This window comes from Balaenoptera physalus (assembly GCF_965194825.1).
Source record: "Balaenoptera physalus genome assembly, chromosome: 6".
Classification (NCBI taxonomy): domain Eukaryota; kingdom Metazoa; phylum Chordata; class Mammalia; order Artiodactyla; family Balaenopteridae; genus Balaenoptera; species Balaenoptera physalus.
In genome coordinates, this window is record NC_138885.1 from 65,530,296 (window position 1) to 65,548,818 (window position 18,523).

The 18,523-nt window shown below is 41.1% G+C and overlaps 1 protein-coding gene across 6 annotated transcripts in view; it reads left to right on the forward strand.

The window, feature by feature from the left end:
* METAP1D (methionyl aminopeptidase type 1D, mitochondrial) overlaps nt 1–18,523 on the forward strand; it is a 78,656-nt gene that overhangs the window by 3,380 nt on the left and 56,753 nt on the right. The gene's annotated exons all lie outside the window — the stretch shown is intronic.

Sequence of the window (18,523 nt, forward strand, 5' to 3'; positions counted from 1 at the left end):
ATGTCTCACAGGCCCTTTAAGCTCAACAAGTCCAATATGGAAATGAATATTTTCCTGCACATCTGCTTCTCTGCATATATACTCTGTCTCCATTAATAGCATCGCCATCCAGGCAGTACCTAAGTGTAAATATTTAAGGGCTTTTGGTCCCCACCACTGCCTTCAGTGTCTATGTCCAGTGAGTCAGTAAATCCCATTTCTTGGATACCTCCAGTTTTCTGCATGGTCTGGGTACAATTCTTTACCATCCCTTGTAACTGGTCTCCACCTCAGTCCATCTTCTTCCCCACAACCAGCTGTCTTTCTAAAATTCAGATCGGATTATGATGCTTCCCTACTGAAAAAACCTCTGGGGACTCTTCATTGCTGGGATAGTCTGAATCCCTTAGCATCGAAGGATAGCACCATCTCAGTCTGGCCTCAGTTAACCTTTTCAGCCTCAGGTCCTGCCAGTTTCCTAACCTCATATCTCTGCTAAGGTTTACCATTGTGTACCTCCTTAATTGCTTTGCCTGCAATGTCTTTTTTCACCCAGCAAACCATTCATCCTTCAAGGCCACACTTAAATGCCATCTCTCCTTTGAAGCTGTATTTGCCTCTGCCCAGGCTAAACTAACCCAGTCTGCTTACATAGCACTCAGGGCATGCCTTTATCACAACACTTATTACCCTGTATCAGAGTATGCACACTTATCTGAAAAGTATTTGTTTACACCTCTATCTCCTTTGCTAGAATGGGAGCTTCTTAGAGACAAGAATCTTATCTTCTTCATCTCTGTCTTCCCAAAACCTGGCATACAATGTGTGCACATAGTAAGTACTCAGTTTCATAACCAAATGAAAGACCTTTCAGACTGCAACCTCCTGTAGAAACATTTGTTCACAAAAGTTATATGGTAGGCCTAAAGAATAATTTATCTCAAAATGTCAGTTTTTGTCATATGACCGGCCTAGTTAGTGACTTTATTCCCTCCCCCCCCCCCCCCTTTTATAGTCCATCTCCCTCCAAGATTAATTTAAGGCAGTGTTACTTCTGTATACCTTTTTGGGCAACTGTGAGAATTCCAGGTAATTTGAGTTGTGAGTCAGACTTATTGAAGATAATTAGAAAGAAGAGGTTGGGAGGGGGAAGGGAAGAAATCTAAAAGAGAAGTGCTTAAGGCTTAAGCAGTGTAGTCACGGGAGAGATGAAGGAAGCTGATGGAAGTAAACCCTTGGACCTAATCACTATCCTGCTGTCCTTCCACAATCCATGTGGAGGGAACTGATGCCAGTGAGAGGAGAAGGGGCAGACTGTGGGTAAGTCCAGCAGAAAGTCTAAGAAAGGCACAGTTGGTGGGTGTGTGAAATAGTTTGGCCTTTCCAGAGGGCTGTGTGGCAATGTGTATCAAGGTGTAAGGTATACATACTTTTTACCTAACAATTCTGCTTTTAGGAATTTATCCTGAGAGAACAATAGGATGAGTGTACAAAGATGGATAAATAAGAATGTAACTTTATAATCATGGTAATTGGGAAATATTCACCATAATCTGAAATGTCCATTGGTAAGAGAATGACTAAATAAATTATAGTTTATCCATGCAGTGGCGTGCTGTGCAGCCATTAAAAAGATGATGTAGATATACTGTAGACTTAAAAAGTCATGGACATGCATGGAGGAGAAAAGGCTGGTATAGAACAGTAAATCCCACTTACATAAATTTTGTATCTTTGTTTCCTTATATGCATATATGCCCAAAGAAATATCTAGCATGATGTTCACCCAAGTGTTCATGGCTGTTATTTCCAGATGGTGAGATTGTACTGGTTTTTACTTTCTTTACAATTGATGTGTTTGAATTTTATACGTTGAGAAGATAGCATTTTTATTTTCCAAACCTTTTTTTTTTTAAACTGTATAAAAGAAAAAAACAACCAAGCAAATACAAAAGATATCAAATGTTTGAATGGGACCAGACCCAAGGGAAAAATTTCTTTCACTGTGCATATTCTCTGCAACAAAGCAAAATGTCTGTGTAATTTATAATATAGGAAAGGAACACCTTTAAGATTTCCATGATCAAGGAATGGTAACTGGAAATTACTTATATATACTCATTACTGTAATTTAAGATGCATATAATGCTACTAATATTTTATTATTCTCGTCTTTTTTTAACAAATGTACAAATTTTTACAAGTGCTTTTGTTCATTTGTGACTCTAAGGCCATAGATTCTTCCACTAAGAATTTTCTTATGATAGTGGTTTTTCAAAAATTTAACCCAGGTAGGGGAGGGGCTATTTTACATCATAAATTAGGTACTTTAAACTTTTGTCAACTGACCTGAGATCCTTACTGTTTTGTATAGCTTCAGTAGGAAAATGTATCCTCAGTTTCATCAAACCAACTTAGAAATCAGCTTTTGGGATGCAGGCCATGGGTGATTTGGAAAATATCAATACTATTAATAAGGAGCTTCCTGTGACTTAAACTCTTTTCATGTTGATAGCTGAGAATGGAGACGGATTTTTGCTATATGATTTTTTTTAACAAGTACCTTAATACAAATAAACTCTGTTATGATATGGCTTGTTACTACATAAATTAAAGCATACTTAACAATCAAATCATGGCCCTGAATTCCCTAAAGTCAGACTTGTCCCTCAAGCTATGTGTGCCCTTATGCTTTCCCTCTGCTTGAAATAGCTTTCTATAACACATTATAGAAACACATTCAATGGGAGACATTCATTGTCTCCCATTGAAATTATGAACTTTAATACACAGTACAGGGCATGTAGACCCTCAATGATAAATGCTGTACAGTCATTAACCAAAAAAAAAAAATGTTGACCTCTATTTGTTGACATGGAATGATATTCACAACATATATTATTTGGAAAATGCAAGTTACAGAACAATTTAATACAATCTCATTTTGTGAAATCAAATACTGATATATCCATATGTGTCAAAGTGTAGCACATACAGAGGGAGAGAGAAAGAGAGAGAGAGAGAGAGAAAGAAAGAGAAAGATAGAATGGCATTCACCTACATAAATATTCACAGTTTTTATGAAATGTTCACTTTCCCCAAGCATTGGGGATCTTTGAAAATGCAGAGTGGATGATATGTATCTTTGGGAATTTGGCAAGATGGGAGGAGAATAAGATATATGCAAAGCTTCATTTGAACATTATCTTGTTTTTCAGTTAAAACAGTTTTTTCTTGTAGAGATTGGATTTTCTTTTTTAGCTTTTGAATGTGCAGAATTTCAAACATACAGAAAAGTGGAGCGAGCAGGACATACCCATCACCTAGTTACAATAGTCATCAATTTATGGCAGCTCTTGTTTCATCTTTACCCCCAGCCACTTCCCCTCCCCAAGCTGGATTATTTTGAAGCACATCTCAGATATATAATTTCATCTGTAGATTTTTGATTATGTATCTCCAAAAGCCAGGAGCCTTTAAAATTTTCTTCATATATTACACTTATCAGTTCTAGAATTTATATTTGGTTCTTTTCTTATAGTTTCCGTTTCTGTGTTGAGGTTTCCCAGCTGTTTACTCACGTCCATCTTTTCCTTTAAGTACTTGTACATGCATATTTATAACAGCTGTTTTAAAGTCCTTATCTGTTAATCTGTCATCTGGGTGATCTCAGGGTCTTTTTCTGTTTTATTGCCTTTTTTTTCTTGACTGTGGATCACATTTTTCTGTTCTTCATATACGTAATTGTATATTCTTCCCAAGTGGGTAATACCTTGTGGAGATTCTGCTGTTCTGCCAGGCGTGGTTTTCTTCTTTGGTAGGGTGGATCTGTTTGTTTTGCTCTTAGTCCTAGAGTGTGGCTCTTACTCTAGTGCAGAGTTCAGCAAACTTTTTCTATAAAGGGCCAGATAGTAAATATCTTAAACTTCTGTGGGCCCTATCGTCTCTACTGCAGCTACTCAAGTCTGCTAATATAGTACAAAGGCAGCATAGACAGTATATAAACAAATGAGCATAGCTATATTCCAATAAAATTTTATTTATAAGAAAAGACAGTGAGCCGGGTTTGGCTCACTGGCCTTAATCTGCCCACCCTTGCTCTGCATTTGCGTGTTTTTTATTCCACTGAGGGCCCGGTTGATCTTTCTGGTCCCAGTTGAATGCCTGTGGGGCTCAGTGAGGTCCGTCTACTCGGGTTGGGCTAAGACTTCAACTTCTCCCAGCCCTGCAACCTCTGGAATCTCTATTCAGCAGCCTTGCACCAGCCGCTGTCCGGTAGGGCTTGTGCCTCTCTGTTTCCCAGAACCCTCAGTACTGCACAAATTCCAGCTGCTTCAGCAGCCAGCCCTCTGCTCTCTGCCTCCCTAAGTAAACAGTGAGGGGCTGTGCTTGGCTTGGACTCCATCTCCCAAGGCCACATTTGGGACGGTTTCCCCCTGCAGAACACTGGAGCCAATCTGGGCTCACCTTGTGTACTTATTTACCCTCAAGGTTCACTGTCCTACATCGTTCAGCAGCCAATGCCAAAAAATAGCTCCTTCACGTTTTGTCTAGTTGTCTAGTCATTTAAGGCAGGAAGGAATTCTAGTACCAGTTATGGCAACATGGCTAGAAGAGGATGTCAGTTTTTTTTTTTTTTTTTATTCAGTAAGTTTATTTTCCCAGTTTTTTTTTCTTGAAATTTATTTGTTGAAGCAACTGACTCGGCAGTCTGCCCTAATGGAGCTTTCCACATTCTGGATTTTGCTGATTGTATTTCCAGTGGAGTCATTTAAAATGTTCCTCTATTAACTGGAAGTTAGATCCAACGCCTGACTTGATTTAGGTTACACTTTTTGTTGTTGTTGTTGTTTTGGGCAAGAATACTTCCTAGAGTGTTGCTTTTTGTGATGTTAGTGGCCACTGGTGATCATTACTTGGCTCCATTAGCTCATTAAGAGTTTGCAAAATGGTAATATTTTAATTCAGTCATTCCTTCTGCGTTTATTAGCTAGAAGATATCTATAGAAAGAAACTTCCTCATCAAGTATTTGACTACCCTGATAGACCTCATTCTGAAAAGTTAAATGTTTGCTTTGTTCTCTGTATTTACCAGTTTTTAAAATAACAGGTTTATCATCCAAAAGTGACCAATGAGTTGTGTTTAGAACTGTGTGGATTTATGTTTAATTGGGTATCTACTTCCTTCATTTTCTGAAAGTATATGAAAGGATCACGCAGTGTGGAAATGTAATCCTAAAGCAAGATTGCAAGATTATAGAAAGAAGAGCAAAAGCAATTGACAGAAATAGCATTTTAAAAAATGAATTTAGGGAATTCTTACTATAACAATGTTAAAGTGGGAGATTATAGAGTAAGAAAGGATTGAACATCCTCCAGTGTTTGTTGCAAGTTGAGTCCCACAGTGTTAGTCCTTCACATTGCAGCAAGAGGTTCAGTTTTGTATCTAGTGAAATGTCAGATCTTGTGCTTAGAATAATATGCTTCTTAATATCTAGAGAGTGATTATATATCAGAAAAAGCAACTGGTAAAGATCTGATTTTGGATCCTGTCTCTACAACTTATTATCACATGAATTTAAAAAGTAACGTAATTTTCCACTCAACTTTTCTGTGAACCTAAAGCTGCTCTAAAAACTATGTCTATTAAAAAAAAACCTTAACCTTTCTGAATTTCACTTTCTTCACCTGTTTTCAAAAAAAGAAAGGGTATAAAATTATCTAAGTCAAATGAAAATTAACAAATTAAGTGGGAGAGCCTGTGAAAGTATCTAGCACAAGAAATGTCCCTTTCCTTTTGGCAGATGTTCTCCATTGGTTGAGGCAATTACAAGGAAGCCCAGATTCAGGGAAGGGGATATAGAGTCCCTCTTGATGGGATGCGTGTCAATGAATCAAGACAATCTAAGGCTGTTTCTTGAATACAGTGGGAAGGAAGAAGATGAACTCCTCAAATACATGCAAAATTTTGTCTATATGGGCACTTTCCTGAAGGAAAACATGCGTGACTTTCATTAATTTCTCGAAGTAAGATGATTTGAAAAAAAAATAGCATCTCCCTTAGAATATCAATATTCTTTGATACCCCTCCCATTGAGAAGTGGGGTCTCACTTAGTTGCTCCACAGCACGTGGGATCTTCCAGACCAGGGCTCGAACCTGTGTCCCTTCCCCTTGAGTCTAGACTGTCTTGTGACTACTTCAACCGAAAGAGAATTGGGGAGGTGATGCTGTGTGACTTTCAAGGCTGTCATAAAAGGAGATGCAGCTTCTGCTTTGTTCACTAGAACAGTCATGCTGGGAGCTTCAGCTGCTTTGTACGAAACCCAACTACCCTGGGGCTGCTGTGTTGTGAGGAAGCCAAGCCACTTGAAGAGGTTCTTTGAAAGTTATCCAGTCAGGAGACCTAATCTTTGAGTCATCCCATTGCAGGCACCAGACATGTGAATGAGCCTCCAGATGGTTCCAGCCCTCAGCCCTAGAGTCATCCCCAGCCAAGTCTTCTTCTTTACTCAGGGCCTCAGATATCATGCAGTCTCAGACATTCATTTCCAAATTCCTGACCCAAATAATCCATGAGCATAATAAAATTATTAGTTCTGTTAAAACACTGTTAACTTTTGGATAACTCATTGCACAGCAGTATTAACTAGAACACTATATAATATCTAAGAGCCAGCAGCAATTAATTTTCAGTGGAAAACCTAAAGAACAACTTATAGGTAGTACATGCAGGCAGGCAGTCCCAAAATGTCTCCCACAAAACTTGGAGTCACCACACACAACAAGTATGGCTTTTCACCAGATATTTATTTATTTATTAAAAAAAATTTTTTTAGACTTCCCTGGTGGTGCAGTGGTTAAGAATCTGCCTGCCAATTCAGGGGACACAGGTTTGAGCCCTGGTCCAGGAAGATCCCACATGCCGCGGAGTAACTAAGCCCGTGAGCCACAACTACTGAGCCTGTGGTTTAGAGCCCACAGGTCACAACTACTGAGCCTGCATGCCACAACTACTGAGCCCATGCGTCTAGAGCCCATGCTCCGCAACAAGAGAAGCCACTGCAATGAGAAGCCCACGCACCACAACAAAGAGTAGTCCCCGCTGACCGCAACTAGAGAAAGCCCGTGTGCAGCAACGAAGACCCAACACAGCCAAAAATAAATAAATAAATTTATTAAAAAAGAAATTTTTTTTTGGCTGCCCACACTGCTTTTGGGATCTTAGTTCCCTGACCAGGGATTGAACCTGCACCTCAGCAATGACAGCACGGAGTCCTAACCACTGGACCGCCAGGGAATTCCCTATCACCAGATATTTATAATTTATTCATAGTCTAGATGAAGTTTATCAATCTGGAGTCATTTTTACCATAAGTGATATTACTCAGTATCATGGCTGACTTTCCACATTTGCCAGGTTTCCAAGGAGAACAGAACTAGAAAGTTAACCCAAGGTCAAATGTGTCAATTAGAGAACTATCCATTGAGAAAAACAAAGTAAGAATATTAATATTTGACAGAATAGAATTTAAGGCAAAAAGCATCAAAGAGGACAAAGAGGTTCATGGACCTTTTCTCTTTCTACCCTCACTATCCCCTTAATGATCTCATTAGTAGTCATATGACTCTAATAACCCATTAAGCTGTTGCCTCCCATGTTTATGCCCTCAGCCAAGACCTTTCTTGTAAATTCCAGACTCATACATCCATCTGCTTACTTAATATTTCCAAATGTCGAAATCAACATGTTCAAAACTCCAAAACTGGACTTCTAATCTCTTCCCTAAAATTTGCTGCACTCCAAAGACTTCCCTACCTTAGTTGTTGGTAATTTTATCCTGTCAGTTTCTCAGACCATAAGCCTTCAAATCACTCCCAATTCCTTTCTTTCTCTCATGTATCCAATCTGTCAAGAAATCCCATTGAATCTACCTTTTAAAAAAAATTTATTTATTTATTTATTTATTTATTTATTTATTTTTGGCTGTGTTGGGTCTTCGTTGCTGTGTGCGGGCTTTCTCTAGTTGCGGTAAGCGGGGGCTACTCTTCGTTGCGGTGCGTGGGCTTTTCACTGTCGTGGCTTCTCGTTGCAGAGCAGGGGCTCTAGGTGCACAGGCTTCAGTAGTTGTGGCACGTGGGCTCAGTAGTTGTGGCTCGCGGGCTCTAGAGTGCAGGCTCAGTAGTTGTGGCGCATGGGCTTAGTTGCTCTGCGGCATGTGGGATCTTCCCGGGCCAGGGCTCCAACCCGTGTCCCTTGCATTGGCAGGCAGATTCTTAACCACTGCGCCACCGGGGAAGCCCCAAATCTACCTTTAAGATATACCCAGAATGCATTTTTGACACCCCACTGTCACCACCTGAGTTGAGTCACTATCATATCTTACCTGGATTACTGCAGTAACCACTTACTGGTCTCCCTGCTTCTACCCTTGCCCTCCTATACTGGATTCTCAACACAGCAGCCAGACTGAACTTTTAAAAATGTTGTCAGATCATGTCATTCTTTCGCTAAAAACCTATTTCACTCAGAGTAAAAGCCAAAATCCTCATAATGTTCTGTAAGGCCCTACTCATAGCACTTAACACTTTCTAACACACTGTATAACTTACTTATTTGTCATGTTGTCTGTTGCCTACCTCCCCACATATATAGACTGTAAGTTTGGCAAAGAGAAGAATTTTTGTTTGTTTTTTTCCCTGATGTATCCCAAGTACCTAGAACAATGCCGGGCACATAATAAGCACTCAATAAAGATTTTTTGAATGAATGAATGAAAAGTGGCTAGTTAATAGTGATACAATAAAGTTATTAATAATGAATCTTTATGAGTCAAATAACATGTTAAAATACATAAAGCAAGAGCTGTTAAAAATAAAAGGAAAAATGGATAAAACCACAATCGTAATAGGAAACTAGCATGCCTCTAATTTGTCAATTTAAGTAGACATAATAAGGTTATTGGATTTCAGAATGTTATAATTAGTAAATTTGATTTAATATTAAAGTTGATACCTTGGATTAGGATTTTTTTTACAAATATACACGAAATAGGATAAAAGATGGTTAAGTTTTGCCACTGAAAACCTCAGTAAGTTCTAGAAAGAAAAATTGTATAAACTATATCCTCTGATCACAAAGCAATAATGCACAAATTAATGGGGAAAGAGGAGATTTGACCCAAGTATTGTGGAAACACAAAAGGAAACTAGAGAGCGGGGGATGTGCCATTTACACTGTACTGGCCTTGGAATACACAGTTCTCGTCCTCCATGAGTTCACAGTCCTTGGTGGAATCAAACATGTAAATCAATTTTGCAACAGAATAAGAAGGATGCACAGATAGAGGTAAGCATATGATGCAATGGGATCATCCAATAGAGACCGAGGCGCCTTCACCTTCACAGAGGAGAAGACTAGGCTGAGTCCTCCAGTGCAAGGAGGGCCTGGTCAGATGAAGGAGTCTAGAAACAGAGAGGCCTCTTGTCCAAAGGCAGAGAGAGGGGTGAGAGCCCGTGCAGCCTTCTGGGAGCTCTGCTGGTTTAATATGGCAAGCAAGTAGGTGAGAGCTAGGGAGTAGCCAGTTGGAGATGCTACTTTTGGCAGTAAAATGTATAGGATTTGGGGACTACCTGAATGGGACAACTGAGGCAAGTGTGTGAAAAGGGGTAAAGATACCAGACTCCTGCTCCCTTAGGGATGGAGGAAATGATAGATGTGCATGTAGATAGTTTTTCACCTGGGAGAGGAGACAGAAAATTGAAGAAGCTCCTCGTCCCCCAATTACTTCTGTTTCTTTCTGTACATTTTTGCAGAGAGTAGAGATGAAATGACGTAGGGGGTTGGGAAATAGGAGGAAAAAATGATAAGGGAGAATAGAAGGATTGCCCAGCAGTGTTGAGATCCAAGTGAAATTAGAGACCGTGTATCTGTAGTGACCCCATTCATTGCCACTGTGTGATTTTCTCCAAACGGGCATCATCCTGTGTGTATAAAAGAGTGAAGGTAGATAGTTGGATTGATTGGAATTTTCCAGATGGATGCACTGGAAGGACCAGGGAGTAAGAGAAAAGGGGAGTGGGGGGTTAGCAAGAGGGGGGTTGAATTAATGCATTCTAGAGTCTAGCCTAGGCTGGAAGTTTCCCAAGGTCATGGACCTTGTCTATTTTGTTTGTTTCTGGGCTCATTATTATTACAATGAATAATCTAGAGCGTAGAAGTAAAAAGGGAAGAGACTGATAGTTTTGGGGGGGGTGGGAAGAGTTGTCCTAAGATGAGAATTTCCAGCAAGAGCAAAGAACAGGTATAATGGGAGTGAGAAGTGAGGAACTGGAAGATTTGGGGGTAGTAGTCTGGAGTTTTACCACAGAGGGGACTTCTGAACTGGGTTAGATGGTTTTTAGTTTAATTGGAGAAAGAAGCCTAATACCTATAACAATGCAAAACAGTATGATAGTGCTCTGGGAAAAAGAGGAAGGAAAGATAATTTGGGGCTGGAGTGATCACTTCACAGAATTGGGCCTTGAAGGATGAGTAAGGTGGTTAGCAGAGAGGCGGAGGGATGAGGGAGGGGCATTTCTAAGGGGGTAAGGCAGGGCAGCAGTGGGGACACCATGTGAATACAGGAAAAGTCAAGACCTGTTCAGAGGGTTCTGGAATGGAGGGTTTGGCTGGAGCTGAGAGTTTGCGTAGCAGAGTTATGAAGAGGAAGATTAATAATACAGGTTAGGGCCAGGTGGTGAGAACGTTGAAGGTCGGCTTAGGGTTTATCTTATAGGCAGTAGAGACTGATGAAGGTTTTTGACAAATAAGTGAAATAACCTGCAGCTGGTGGTGCCCTGGATGTACTGAAGAGGGAAAGCTATCGTATCATTTGGGAAATATTGGTGGAAACAAAGTGATGGGGGCCTGAATTAGTGCCTTGTCTGCAGGATGGAAAGGGAGAGATGGATGCAAGAGAAATGATACAGAGAAGGAGGAATCAGGACCTGGTGGTTAGAAAGGGGACCTGAGGAAGGAGAGGAGCTGTCAGAGCAGAAGAGAGGGAGTAGGCAGAAACAGAGAACCTAGTCAGGAGAAGAGGCTCAGGAGGAAATTTCGGGATGACTCAGTAAGGGTCAGTGAAATTGGCCACTTGGAAGTCATAGAGATTTAGACCAAAATTTTAGCAGTGGAAGGAGAGATGAAAAGTGATGGTGGTGGCTGCAGAGAAGTGTGGAGGTTCTTGGTTCTCTTTTTAAATAACAACTTCATCAAGATATAATTCACAGACCATGCAATTCACCTATTTAAAGTTTACAATTCAGTGGTATTTAGTGTATTCACAGAGTTGTGCAACCATAACCACCATCAATTTTATATTTTCATCACCCCTGAAAGAAACCTCTTACCCATTAGCAGTCACTCCCCAATCCCCCTATCCTCACCAGCCCTAGGTAACCACTAATCTGCTTTCTGGCTCTATAGATTTCCTATTCTGGACATTTCAAATACGTGGAATCACATAATGTGTGGTCTTCTATGACTGGCATCTTTCACTTAGCACTGTGTTTTCAAGGTTTATTCATGTTGAAGCATGTATCAGTACTTCATCCCTTTTTTAATTGCCAAATAATATTCTACTGAATGGGATATCACATTTTGTTTATCCATTCACCAATTGTTGGACATTTGGGTTATATCCACTTTTTGACTCTTACAAATAATGCTGCTGTGGACATTTGTGTACAAGTTTTGTGTGGACATACATTTTGTTTTTGACATAGAGGTCCTGGTTATGTTTAGACACAGAGGGAAGGAAGGCAACTGGTAAGGAACAAGGACCATGGGAAATTTGGAGAGCAGGGGGCTTCCTGGAGAGAGAGCAGACCTGAAAGAGGTGAAAAGGAATAGAGGGAAGAGAAGGGGGAAAAGTCCCCTTGGAAGTGGTGAGAGTATCTCTACTTCTACAACAGGAGTGAAGGACGAGTGGGAATTTCTTTTTCTATGAATGAAAATACTTTGAAAATATATTTTCTGATTATAAAAGTAATACAAGGAAGACTATATAAACATAGGCTAAGAGTGTGGGTTGTCAAGTCAGGCTCCTTAGGTTCGAATCTTGATGCTGCTGCTTACTAGTTGTGGAACCTTGGGCATGTTAACCTATCCAGGCTTCAGTTTCTTCATTTTTAACATGGAGTTGAGACAAGTACTTACCTTACTAGGCTATTATGAAGATTAAAGAAATAATACCTGTGCAGCTGTATTAGTTACCTACTGCTGTGTAACAAATTACCCCAAACGACAAACACTTACTATGTCACAGTTTCTGAGGGGCAGGAATCTGGGTGTAGCTCAGCTGGGGGCCTATGGCTTAGGAACTCTCACGAGGTTGTAGTTGAGCTATTGATGGGAGCTGTAGTCATCCCAGCACTTGACCCGGGCTGGAGGACCCGCTGCCAAGCTCACTCACGTGGTTCTTGGCCGGCCTCAGTTCCTTGTGAAGGTCACTTTCTTGCCACCTGTGTCTCTCCATCGGACTGCTCACAACATGGCAGCCTGCTTCTTCCAGACTGGTGATCCAAGGAGGGTACCAGAGTGCGCACTGTGGCGGAAGCCACAGTCTTTTATAACCTAATTTCAGAAGTGACATCCCATCCCCCTGCTCACACAGACCAGCACAGTGTGGCAGACCAGGGTGTGGATGCCAGGAGGCTGGGTCATTGGCGACCATCTTGGCTACCACACAGTTCTTAATAATAAGCCCTTAATAACTACAGTTGGCCCTTGAACCACACGGATTTGACCTGCACAGGTCCACTTATACATGGATTTTTTTTTTGATAGTAAATACTACAGTGCTACATGGTCCACAGATACTGAAGGCTGACTATTTATTTGCATATGTTCTCCTTCGAGGAGGGTCAGTACCCTTAACCCCCAGGTTGTTCAGTGGTCAACTGTATTCATAGTGGAAGTATTAAGATATTATAAAAGTGGGGCTTCCCTGGTGGCTCAGTGGTTAAGAACCTGCCTGCCAATGCAGGGGACACAGGTTCGAGCCCTGGTCCGGGAAGATCCCACATGCCGCGGAGCAACTAAGTCCGTGAGCCACAACTACTGAGCCTGTGCTCTAGATCCCACCAGCCACAACTACTGAAGCCCACGTGCCACAACTACTGAAGCCCACACGCCTAGAGCCCGTGCTCCGCAACAAGAGAAGCCACTGCAGTGAGAAGCCCACAGACTGTAACAAAGAGTAGCCCTCACTTGCCACAACTAGAGAAAGCCCGCGTGCAGCAACAAAGACCCAACACAGCCAAAAATAAAAACAAATAAATAAATTTATTTTTTAAAAAAAGATATTATAAAAATGTATAAAGAAGAGGGAATTCCCTGGCGGTCCAGTGGTTAGGACGTGGTGTTTACACTGCCGTGGCCCGGGTTCAATCCCTGGTCGGGGAACTAAGATCCCCCAAGCTGAGTGGTGCCGCCAAAACAAAAACAAAAACAAAAAGTAGTATAAAGAAGAAAGTAAAAGTCACTCACAGTCCACCATTTAGGTAGAATTGGCATTTCTAAAATGACTTTTTCCCTAAGGAGGGCTACTAGTAATAGGACCATGATTTCTAAAAATTCCACATCCACAAGAGGAAGCTTATTAATTACTGAAATATTAACTTAGGAAAATTAACATTTGAGATCCTTTTATCTCTCACATTTGGAGTCTGCACATCACACTTGTTTATCCTTCTATTCAGCATTGTGATAATTCTGAATTTGGGACATCACATACCCTGTCTTTGTCATCAGTAAGATTGTGACTTTCCTATAAGATCAAATAGAAATAGGTCACGGATGAAAAGAACACCCTCACCGGACCCCCTGCCAACTGGCTGGTCCAGCTGAACACCAGCCCCTCTAAGAACTGATGTTACAAAAACAGCTCCCCTCTGTCGTCTTCTGTCATTTCTCCCCTACTTTATGCTCCGTGAATAGCAGCTGTTCAGGGTATTGCCGAGTGAGCACAGGGGTGCTGCAATCAGAAATGTGAGTGAGCGACACAGCAGGAGGAGGCTGGGGCCGAGGGAGGTGTGTTCTGGTGATACAGTGAGTAAGTGGGAGACACGACAAACCGCCAGACAGCAGTACGATGGCCCACTGGGGAGCGTGTGAAAGGTTATCAATTACCTCGATTAAAAAAAAGCCCCCAGAAGTCTCTTTCACCAGTAGAGAAAAATCACAGCTGCTGAGGAGAGTCTTGTCAAGTCTCTTAGGTGGATTGGTGCTTTGTGCTAGCTTCTTCTATAAAAGTCAGATAAATTTTCTAATACTGTTTTCTACTTTAATGTTATTGCTTTAATCATTAGACTATCACCAATTCCTTCAGGCAATAGGAAGCGATTGAAGATTTAATGAGATTCATATTGCTTGTCCTTAAATGTTGATGACTTCCTTCATGCATATTAATCATTCCTGACCTTGATCTTAAATTCCTTCCCAGCACAGATTCTCATCAAGCATACCTACTAGATCCCTCGGCGTTCACCAGGCACCTGGTTTGTTTCCAAACGTACATTAACTCTAATGTTCAGTGTACATCAGATTTTTCAGTACCCTTGTCTGATTTGTCTTCTAGTTCTTACTATGATTATAAATCTGGAAAAATTAGGGGGAGAAAAATCAGCAACTCTGAAGAGGGGATTTAGCCTAGTTTAAAAGACTGTTCTGTTCAGCAGACCTTGAACATGCCTTAATTGGTTGTCTAGGTCAGTATGTCCAACTGGCAACTCTCAGACCCCATCCGGGCCACAGAGTGTTTCTGGGTGGCTGAAGTGTGTGCGCTCCGGCTGGCGAGCAGCAGGACTCGGCCTTTGTCCCCCTGCTTTGGCGGCCCCAGCCTTTAGTTCAGGCCTACCCCCTCCTGCCACAGGGGCCTGGGAAACCCTGGCTGACCACCTGGTCTCCTCACGCCCAGCATCCGTGCGTCTGCATCCCCACCCCTGCATCCCCACCCTTGCCCCAATTATCTCCTCAGCCACCTTGGCAGATTTTCTAACCAACAGTCCTTGCCCGAACCAGGACCCAGGGAAGCAGTCGTTGGAGTGTGTGAGAGGAGAGGGGAGAGGGCTGAGGAGTCAGGGGGAAGATGAAAGTGAGAGCGAAGGGGTATGGGGGAAAGAGGGAGAAAGGATCACATCAGTTGAAGAGAAAATAAATATGTAAGACCTTGAGGGTGAGGGAGTCTGTATACAAGGAGACAGAAGGAGTAGGAAGAACTAGGTAAAGAGGTGAAAGAGCTTGCGTATGGTGATGCTGAGATGAGGAACAAAAGAGGTAAATTTGCGTGTGAAAGAGGCCACCTGTGAGAGAATGGGAAGAGAAAATGGAGAGAGCAAAACAGCTCTGCTCCACAGAACCTGACCAGGCGCATCACTGGGAAACACGGTCTGACAAAGCATTTTTTTCAGATTTGTGAATATATTTATAACAAAAAAGTATTGTTATAAAAAAGTTAAACCACAAACAGACCCTTAGGAGATTACATTACATTAAGGTTATTTTAGGATGTCCCAAATGCTTGCTGGCGTGTTGATTGTTTTAAATGTGGCTCATCCCAACCAAGAAGTTGGACAGTATCGATTTTGATGATGTTAAGTGCTTAGCATTTTTAAAAAACAAATAAATGGAGTGCTTTTTACATACAAATGGAAGTTTTTCAGCTTCTTAAGTAATCTTCTGTTGATATCATTTAACTGAATAAGTAGGAAGATATCCATTTTGTGAAGTAGGTTTCTCATATTTAATGATCAAAATCTTTCTCTTTTAAAGATAACTTTTAAAAAATAGTCAGAAATTTTCATACCTTTTAACTCAATTATTTAATTCCACTTCAAGAAGTCTATATTCAGAAAATAACTAGAGATGCTGGCAAAGATTTCGTTTTAAGGATGTCTATTACAGTATTACTCATATTAGCGAAGAACTGGAAACTCCCTAAATGTCTAATAAAATAGAGGAATGATTAAATTATGATACAGCCGTAAGATGAGAGAGACTATTATATAGTCGCTAAACTACTTCTTCTAATTCATCTCCACACTACACTCAGGTGGCCTTTTAAATAGCACATTGGATCATTTCACTTCCTCTTAAACCTTTCCTTGGCTTCCCACTGCACTCACCATGAAAATCCTGACCTCCAAGGCTTTGTCTTTTCACCCCAACTCTCCAGTCCCTCCATTCCTGTCTACTGGCCTGCTTTTCAGGTGCTCTCATTCCCTGAGCCCTTTCCTCCCCAGGACCTTTGCACATGAACTTCTCTTCCCCAGCTGTGGTCTGGCTAAGTACTGCTTGTTCTTGAGGTCTTAGTTTCATCAAAGGGATTTCCTGACCCTCTTTACCACCCTTGTACTCTACCCCCCAGTATACTCACTCATTGTGGCCTAGGCTTCTCCTTCATAACACATATCACATTTTAAAATCATGTTCATTGTGTGGTGGTTCTTTTAATGCCCAGGTCCCCTCTGAACTTTGTCATTTTGTTCTCCTTTCTGAGAGAGATCCTCAAGTTTATTCTCTGCCCCTTCAATTGAAGTTTTCCTTTCTGTTGTCATATTTTTAATCTCCCAGAGTCTGTTTTGTTCCCTGAAAGTTTTGTTTAAAAATAGTATTCTGTTCTTGTTTCATGGTTGCAACATGGTTTCTTGAATATATTATTAATATACTCACCATGGTTTCTTGAGTACATTATTAATAGTTTTCTAGAAATTTTCTTCTCTATATATTGTTTCCTCTGAGGTTTTTGTGTTTTTTTTTTTTTTGGTGTTTATATTTTATATAAGAGACTTTCTCAGACATCTGGAAATCCATGGTTGCTCGCTTCTGTATAAGAATGGGGGATTTAAAAATCTGAGTGGGCTCATGAAAGACAAGGAAAGACTGAGAAACTGTCAGAGACTGTAGAAGACTAAAAAGACTTAACAGCTTAACAACTTAATTACATTGTGGAATACTGGATTGGAGGCTGGCCCAGAAAAAAGGACATTAGTAGAAAAAATGGTGAAATTCAAATAAGATCCATACTTCAGTTCATATTAATCTACTAATACTAATTTCCTGTTTTGGATGGTAAAACTCTGGTTATGTACAATGTTAACGTTAGGGTAAGCTGATTGAAGGATGTGTAGGAACTTTTTGTACCTCTGTTTCCCTTTGTACTATTTTCAAAATAAAAACAAGACAAACTGAGTGGAAGCTCCGAGCAAGGGGTGGGGACAAGCTGCTGCGGGTCAGCTCGGCCGTGGGGTGACCTGATGGGGCCATTGAATGAGAAAGTGAGAGAGATGATAAGCAGGGAGGAACAGGTTCAAAGCAGCATGGCATAAAGATCGCCCTGGCTTCAGGGAGGAGAATGATTTGGAGGAGGACTCTAGAAACTGAGAGAACAGTAGGGAAGCATTTGTAACCATGTGGGGCAAAAGATGACAGTGGCTTGGACCAGGGTCATGGGCGTGGGGAGAAGTGATGGTTTTAGGAGCTGTTGGTGAGGTAGACTCACAGAATGGTTGTTGCTTGGATTTGGGGATGGGGATGATGGAAAAGGATGAGTGGTGGGTGACCCCCTGATTCCCAGGTTCTGGTTTAGGCAGTTGAGTGGATTATGGTACCATTCATAGCGAACACTGGAGGGAGGACAAGGTTTGGAAGAGAATATGATCAATTTACCATGGAGAGTGTTAAGTGTGAAGTGCCCAGAGAGAGCCAAATGGAGATTTCCAGTAAGTGGAGGAGATGAACAGGTCGGGAGAGTTTGGGGAAGGGATCTGGGCTAGAGATGCAGATTTGGAAGTCATGACCATGTGGTGGCTATGTGACGGAACATATGTAAGCTCCCTAGGGGACGGTAGTAGCTTGAGAAGAAGAGGAGTAAGGACAGAACCCTAAGAAAAACTGATATATAAGGGGTGATCAGGGAAGGGAAGCCTACGAAAGAGGCTGAGGAGTAGCTAGAGAAGTAGGAAGCCTTTATGGTTACTTACCTTTTAGTTAATACTTTAAAGTATCATCAGATTCTGAGGTAAGTTTCCAGATTCAGTATGGTTGACTTCTCTCCTCAGCACCAACCCTGCCTTTCCAAATACCTTCCAGATACCCTCACATAGAGTCCTGCTGCTACTTGACATTCAGTAAATCCAAACTAAGTCTTCCCCAGACCAGAACCAACTTATCCTCTATTCTTTCCCCTTTCTGTTAATGACACCACTGTCATCAGAGTCATGTTTGACTCCTTTCCGCTAATCTGTATGTGTTTAATCAATTATCAGGTTATGTAAATTATACCTCTGCAGTCTTTGGTGTCCATCCCCTTTCTTACATTCCCTAAATTACCACAGAGGTTTAATCCCTCATTACTTTTCATCTGTCCTCTTGTAATAGCCTCTTAACTGTGCGATGTCCTGATTCTCCATTGCAATCCATTCTACCCTTTTAACTTCCCTAAAGAGTAATTTTTAAAAAATTTTATTGAAGTATAGTTGACTTACAATGTTGTGTTAATTTC